Raw genomic sequence first — 6,281 nt, 5'->3', positions numbered from 1 at the left:
ACTCACAGCAAGATGGGGGCTGAAGGACCAGGGCGGGTAAGGTGGTGGCTAATGGAGCAGGCGGTCCCACATTTACGTGCAGATAACCCAGGAGGAAAAAATGGAGAGTGAGACAGACCACAAAACCCAGGGTTCCAGCACAGGTAAATAAAGCCTCAAGTACTCTGACTGAAAACACCTGTGGGGGTTGAGGCAGCAACTCCCAGCCTCACAGGAGAGTTTGTTGGAGAGACCCACAGGGTCCTAGAATGTACACAAACCCACCCACCCAGGAATCAGCACCAGAAGGGTCCAATTTCCTTGTGGGTAGTGGAGGAAGTGACAGAAAGCCAGTGGAGAGACAGGAAAGCAGCATTGTTCCCTCTCTGACACCTCCCCCACATACAGTGCCACAGTGCAGTGATGTGGGTTGCCCACCCTGGCAAATACCTAAGGCTCCACCCTTTACAATGTAATAGGCATGCTGAGGCAAAGAAATATGGCCCAAATGACAGAACAGATCAAAGCTCAAGAAATAGAACTAAGCAATGAAGAGATAGCCAACCTATCAGATGCACAGTTCAAAATACTGGTAATCAGGATGCTCACAGAAATGGTTGAATATAGTTGCAAATTAGAGGAAAAAGTGAAGGCTATGAAAAGTGAAATAAAGAAAAATATGCAGGCAACCAACAGTGACAGGAAGGAAACTGGGACTCAAATCAACAATTGGGAGCAGAAGGAAGAAACAAGCATTCAACCAGAACAGAGTGAGGAAATAAGAATTCAAAAAAAAAATGAAGAGAGGCTTAGGAACCTCTGTGACAACTTTAAACATTCCAACATCCTAATAATAGGGGTACCAGAAGAAGAGGAAGAGCAAGAAATTGAAAACTTATTTGAAAAAATAATTAAGGAGAACTTCCCCAATCTGGCAAAGGAAATAGACTTCCAGGAAGTCCAGGAAGCTCAGAGAGTCCCAAAAAATTTGGACCAAGGAAGCACACACCAAGGCACGTCACAATTACATTAGCCAAGATGAAAGATAAGGAGAGAATCTTAAAAGCAGCAAGAGAAAAGGAGACAGTTACCTATAAAGGAGTTCTCATAAGACTATCAGCTGATTTCTGCAAAGAAACCTTGCAGGCAAGAAGGGGCTGGAAAGAAGTATTCCAAGTCATGAAAGGCAAGGGCCTACATCCAAGAATACTCTATCCAGCAAAGCTTTCATTTAGAATGGAAGGGCAGATAAAATGCTTCCCAAATAAGGTCAAGTTAAAGGAGTTCATCATCACCAAGTCCTTATTATATGAAATGTTAAAGGGACTTACTTAAGAAAAAGAAGATAAAAAATATGAACAGTAAAATGACAACAAGCTCAGTTATTAACAATCAAACCTAAAACAGAAACGAACTAAGCAAACAACTAGAACAGGAACAGAATCACAGAAATGGAGACCACATGGAGGGTTATCAGCGGGAGAGTGGGTGGGGAGAGACAGGGAAAAGGTACGGAGAATAAGTAGCATAAGTGTTAGGTAGAAGATAGACAGGGGGAGGTTGAGAATAGTACAGGGAATGTAGAAGCCAAAGAACTTGTATGTATGACCCATGGACATGAACTAAGGGCGGGGGTAGGGGGAGTGCTGGTGGGAAGGGAGGTGCAGGGTGAAGAGGAATAGATGGGGGGGAATAGGGACACTGTAATATATTAAAAATACAATTGATGACTAAACTAGAAAAGAAAAAAAACAGAAAAAGTAAGCTGGCAGAAAGAGGTTCAAATATATCAGTATTCACAATAAATATGAATAGAGAAAATTCACCTTTTTATCAGATTGGTTTAAAATATCAAATTATAAACTTTCTTAAAGAGAAATATTTCAAAATGAAACAACGTCAAAAGTTTGAAAAATAAGAGATGGAAAGAAAAAATATATGAGATAAAAACAAAGTAAAAAATATTAGTTTGGTGGTTTCTATCAGACAAAATGCTCCTTAAACAAAACCCATTAATATACAAAAGGAACAGTTTCACTAAGGAGATATCAATCACATACTTATGTGTACTTGAGCCTTGAAATTAAAAAAATTAAAACTGAATAAAGTATCAGAAGAATGGAAAATTCAGTTAAAAAAGATATCATGCTCAGGAGGTTTTAACAAAAGACAAGGAATGAATGGACTATTTACAGAGGTGTACACAGGGTTGACAGATGTGGTATGTGTGCATGTGTGAAGAAAGAACCTACTCCAACAGGTAGAGAGTATACATTCTTTCTGATCATATTGGCAATGGAATATTTATATAAGTGTACCATACTAGGTCACAGTAGGATCAAATGCTAGAAAATTAATATTACATAGAGCACAATGTAATTCAATTAGAAATCATCATTAAAAGATAGGTTTATATGTGCTGATATAAAATGATTTTCAAGGTATATTTCTAAGTGAAAAGAAAAAGGTGTAAAGTATTTTATGTAATATTTACATAAAATCATCTATCACTACTTATATATGTACAGAAAGTATCTGGATACCCAAGAAACTATTAATAATGTTTGTGTGTGGGGTGGGAGGTGTGGATGAAAAAAGGGGTTCTATGGAAAGTAATATCACAGGGTGATCTGATCGTAAATTCCTAACTGGGCAGGTCATGGTAAGTAGTCACGCCCCAGGCCTATAATTTCTTTAGTGTAAGGTTTTAAGCCAACTCTGTCTATTGTTCTTGTGCATCTAGGTTAACACAACTTCGAAATATCAGAGAGCACATATTCTTGTTAATTATCCTGTAATCCAATCCCCACCTTCTTTTCTCTGGTCTTTCTTACATTCCCTCCTTAATTTTAAATTCATAAAAGAAGCTGCAAAACTGTTATTGTCTGGAGCATTTGAGATCTTGCACCCTGGCATATGTTGTCAGTTTGGCTCAAATAAACTCTACAGGTTTGGATGTTTCTTACGTCAACAGGAGGTAATATACTTTGCTGGGGGTGGGGGCAGCTCTTCTGAATCTTCTGTATTATTTATGCCATTACTTTTTCTAGAAAGTCCTAGGTTAAAATATTCTGAAATTGGGATATATTACCCTTAATTTCTTTTTAGTCCATTCTCAAGGCAGATTCCCAAGCTAATTTTGTAGCATGTGGAATTTTAACCAAAATGAAATAGCTGCCATGGCTTACCATATGCTATGTCAAATTTCCACTTAACACTCTCTCATTTTTTTCTAGATAGAAAACAACATTATAATTCCATCTCTTTTTTTCATGAAGTATAATTTTTAAAACAGATTAACCCTAGAAATCACAGTTTTCAATGGTAGTCCCTAATGTTTAAGGAGCAAGAAATAAAATACGCTATCATTACACAAACTTATTAACAAAGTGTGTTGCAACCATTCAAGGCCAGACAGGTTCACAAGATTTGGACAGATGGAAGAATGTTGGGCAATCCACGCACGATGCAAGCTGCATGTTCCCCTGCATGTGTCCCTGCATGTCACCTGGCCCCCTGTGTGGCACCCAGCGGGGAGCCCCTCTCCCCTTAGATACTAGAGGCAAACAAAACTGGCAGGATGCAAACAGATATTATGCACCAGAGCTTCATACTACACCTGTGAGCCCACTCAAGGCCTCGGGAAAAGTTTATCGAACCTAGTCTCAAGGCTATTAAAACACTGCTTATTAGGCCCATCCTCAGTGTTATGGGAAACTGCTTCCCTTAGTTGCCCAGACATCTGGGTGAGGGAGCCAGACTGCCTCCATTTACCCTACACCAACCTATGTAAATAATGAAATTACTCACACTGGGAGGCCAAGAGTATACTCCATTCTCTTGATTTGCATAAGTGAAGGTGTAAGTTCTGGAGCCAACTTTTTTTGTATGTCTTAAGAATGAATGATAGACCAGTTTGAATCAACAGAAGGATTTTGCATCATAGCTGAAGCCATTTTATAATGTAGAAATTCCATCTTCCTAGTTTAAGTAATGAAAGTCTATTCTTAAGAATATGTTGTCCAACAACTAAAATACTCTCAGGATTCATTACACGTCTGTGATTTATATCTAATCCACATTCTGTTATCATCCAATACCCCCGGGAGGACTATCTGGAATAACATTTGCTTTGCGGCATGTATCTAGGACGCTTGTTCCAGGGTCAAGAACTAATTCAGGAAATGAAGCTTCTTTAAACAACTCTTTTAGCTCTTGATCAGACATGGCCTCCAGTGCATCTATGCTGTTGCGATAAAGAGCTTGTGTACACCTTTTAGCAGAATCCAGGCCTTCTTGTCCGTGAACAAGCTTTGTGACTTCCTCAGCCAGTATTTTTTTGAGGACCCCGCTTCTTTGGCTTGGTCCTCAAAAGGACATGCAGCTGCACTATGTGGTCAATCTCTGGGAAGGGCAGAAAAAGAGCTTCAAGTATCTTTCTGCTGAATTATCTCACTGCCTGACAAAGAACTGATACAATTCAAATGGAGGTATCTTATCTCTGTTTAGCCAAAAAGCAGTGCCAGCAGACTTTCCCAGTTTTGCTCCAACTGTACTTGTAATTAGAAGAAGAGTGATTCTGAATACGTGTTCTCCAGGCAAGTTGATGAACTCATATCCCAGGATGATATTGTCCAGCTGATCAGATCCACCCAACTGGATCCAGCATCCAAAATGCTGGAACGGGTAGGAGAAATCATAGGCTTGGAGCACCTGGTATGAGAACTCGCACAAGCTCTTGTCCTCTGGGCTCTTGATCCATGTCTGGACGCTCAGCCAGCTCAACAGTGTGCCCATGCGAAAGTGGCCACCCACTGCCACTAGACATTCTACCAGGGCTGCTCCTGGTACTAGGATGAGTTGTCCAGCTCCGAGAAGCTTCCCCAGGTACACCCAATAGTGAAGAGGGGCTGGTGATTAGCTGCCAGAGTCTCTAGCCCTTGATGTAGGATGCATGCATTGCTTCTCACACACTGCTTCCAGCGCCTCAAGCTCTTCGGTGTGGCCGCTAGAGGCTCCCAGGCGCTCTGTGGCGCTTTCCATTAGCGCGATTGCACTGTGGCCGGCTTGCCGGAAGTGAAACGGGGCCTGCAGTGCCAGCAGTGCCCCACAGGAAGCCACTCCGCCATGGGGTCAAAACCGCAGTAAATGGTGTGGGGAAAGTTGCCACGGTCGAAGAGCTCTGAAAGTTCTATCTTCGTACCTTTTTTTGGGAAGGACTTGAAGAAACCCGGAGCCTTCTGCACTGCCAGTAATGCTTTATCACCTGAGTGGGCCTCACAAAGCCCCACAGGCAAGACTTCCAATGGGCCTGGGGTACAAACCACCGCCGGGGAAACACACCGCAGTATGCGCGCCACCATCTTGGTGGTGGCACAAAAAGGCCCAATGTGTCTTTTTTCTTTGAAGTTATTTCTGAAAAAATAAAAACTGGGCTCTTGAATATAACCTTCCTGAGATCTCAGAATGTACGTGTTCTACTGTTCTTTGAGAATTGCTGCTAGGGATGGTAGTCATTTACAGAGCAGTCAAACAATACCAGGATAAATAATCAGAAGAAAAAAACCCACTAAATATTAACACAACACCCTGAAATGAATGCCAAACACGGGACATTTCAATTACCGTATGCATTTTAAAGCTGAAATCTTCCTACTTATAAACAGTTAACAGTTCTGAGAGCATTCTGCCACAACTGACAGTCATTAACTTAGAGCCTGAAATGTCAATAGTGAAGTAATATCTCATCTGACATTTCAAGTGGTATTAGGGGCATTTGAAGAGAAATCCCTCAAGCAAACAGTTCATTTGTTTTTTAAACAGGCTTATCTATGAAAGAGAGAATCTACACTGACAATCCTTGCTTTTCTAATTCAAACACGGATTCAGATACAAGAGTCAAGAATGGGCATGACTGCATAAATGGAGTTGATACTCAGTTCTTTGATTTATTTGTTGCAAATCTATAAAATGTCAATGAATGTTCCCTATCTGCCTACTTCAGAGGAGTATCATGAGGGGAGGCATCCTGGCTGTTTATGTAAATCAGCTGTGCACTAAGCACATCAGGTCACAGGTGGCTTGCTCATAGGTAATTGATAGGCCTGTGAAAAACTCTTCAACTGATTCTAGCTTTCCTCTAGCCCTCCCCTGGTGTCCAGGACTGGCAAGCCTGGCTGGGCTTCTGCTCAGGTTTCCATGTATACTCCATCATGTCAGGGCATGTATATGACAGTTTCATGAGCACAAACTAAAAATACTTTATAACTTATAATAAACTCACTTTCCATCTAACTATTCAT

General features: G+C 41.0%; 1 pseudogene; it reads right to left on the bottom strand.

The window, feature by feature from the left end:
- Positions 1-3,919: 3,919 nt before the first annotated feature.
- On the bottom strand, positions 3,920-5,342 carry LOC123811898 (annotated as a pseudogene).
- Between the last annotated feature and the right edge of the window lie 939 nt (positions 5,343-6,281).

This window comes from Phyllostomus hastatus, unplaced genomic scaffold, assembly GCF_019186645.2.
Source record: "Phyllostomus hastatus isolate PE091 unplaced genomic scaffold, TTU_PhHast_1.1 phas_scaffold_78, whole genome shotgun sequence".
In the NCBI taxonomy this organism is placed as follows: domain Eukaryota; kingdom Metazoa; phylum Chordata; class Mammalia; order Chiroptera; family Phyllostomidae; genus Phyllostomus; species Phyllostomus hastatus.
This window is presented reverse-complemented; position numbering and strand designations above follow the sequence as displayed.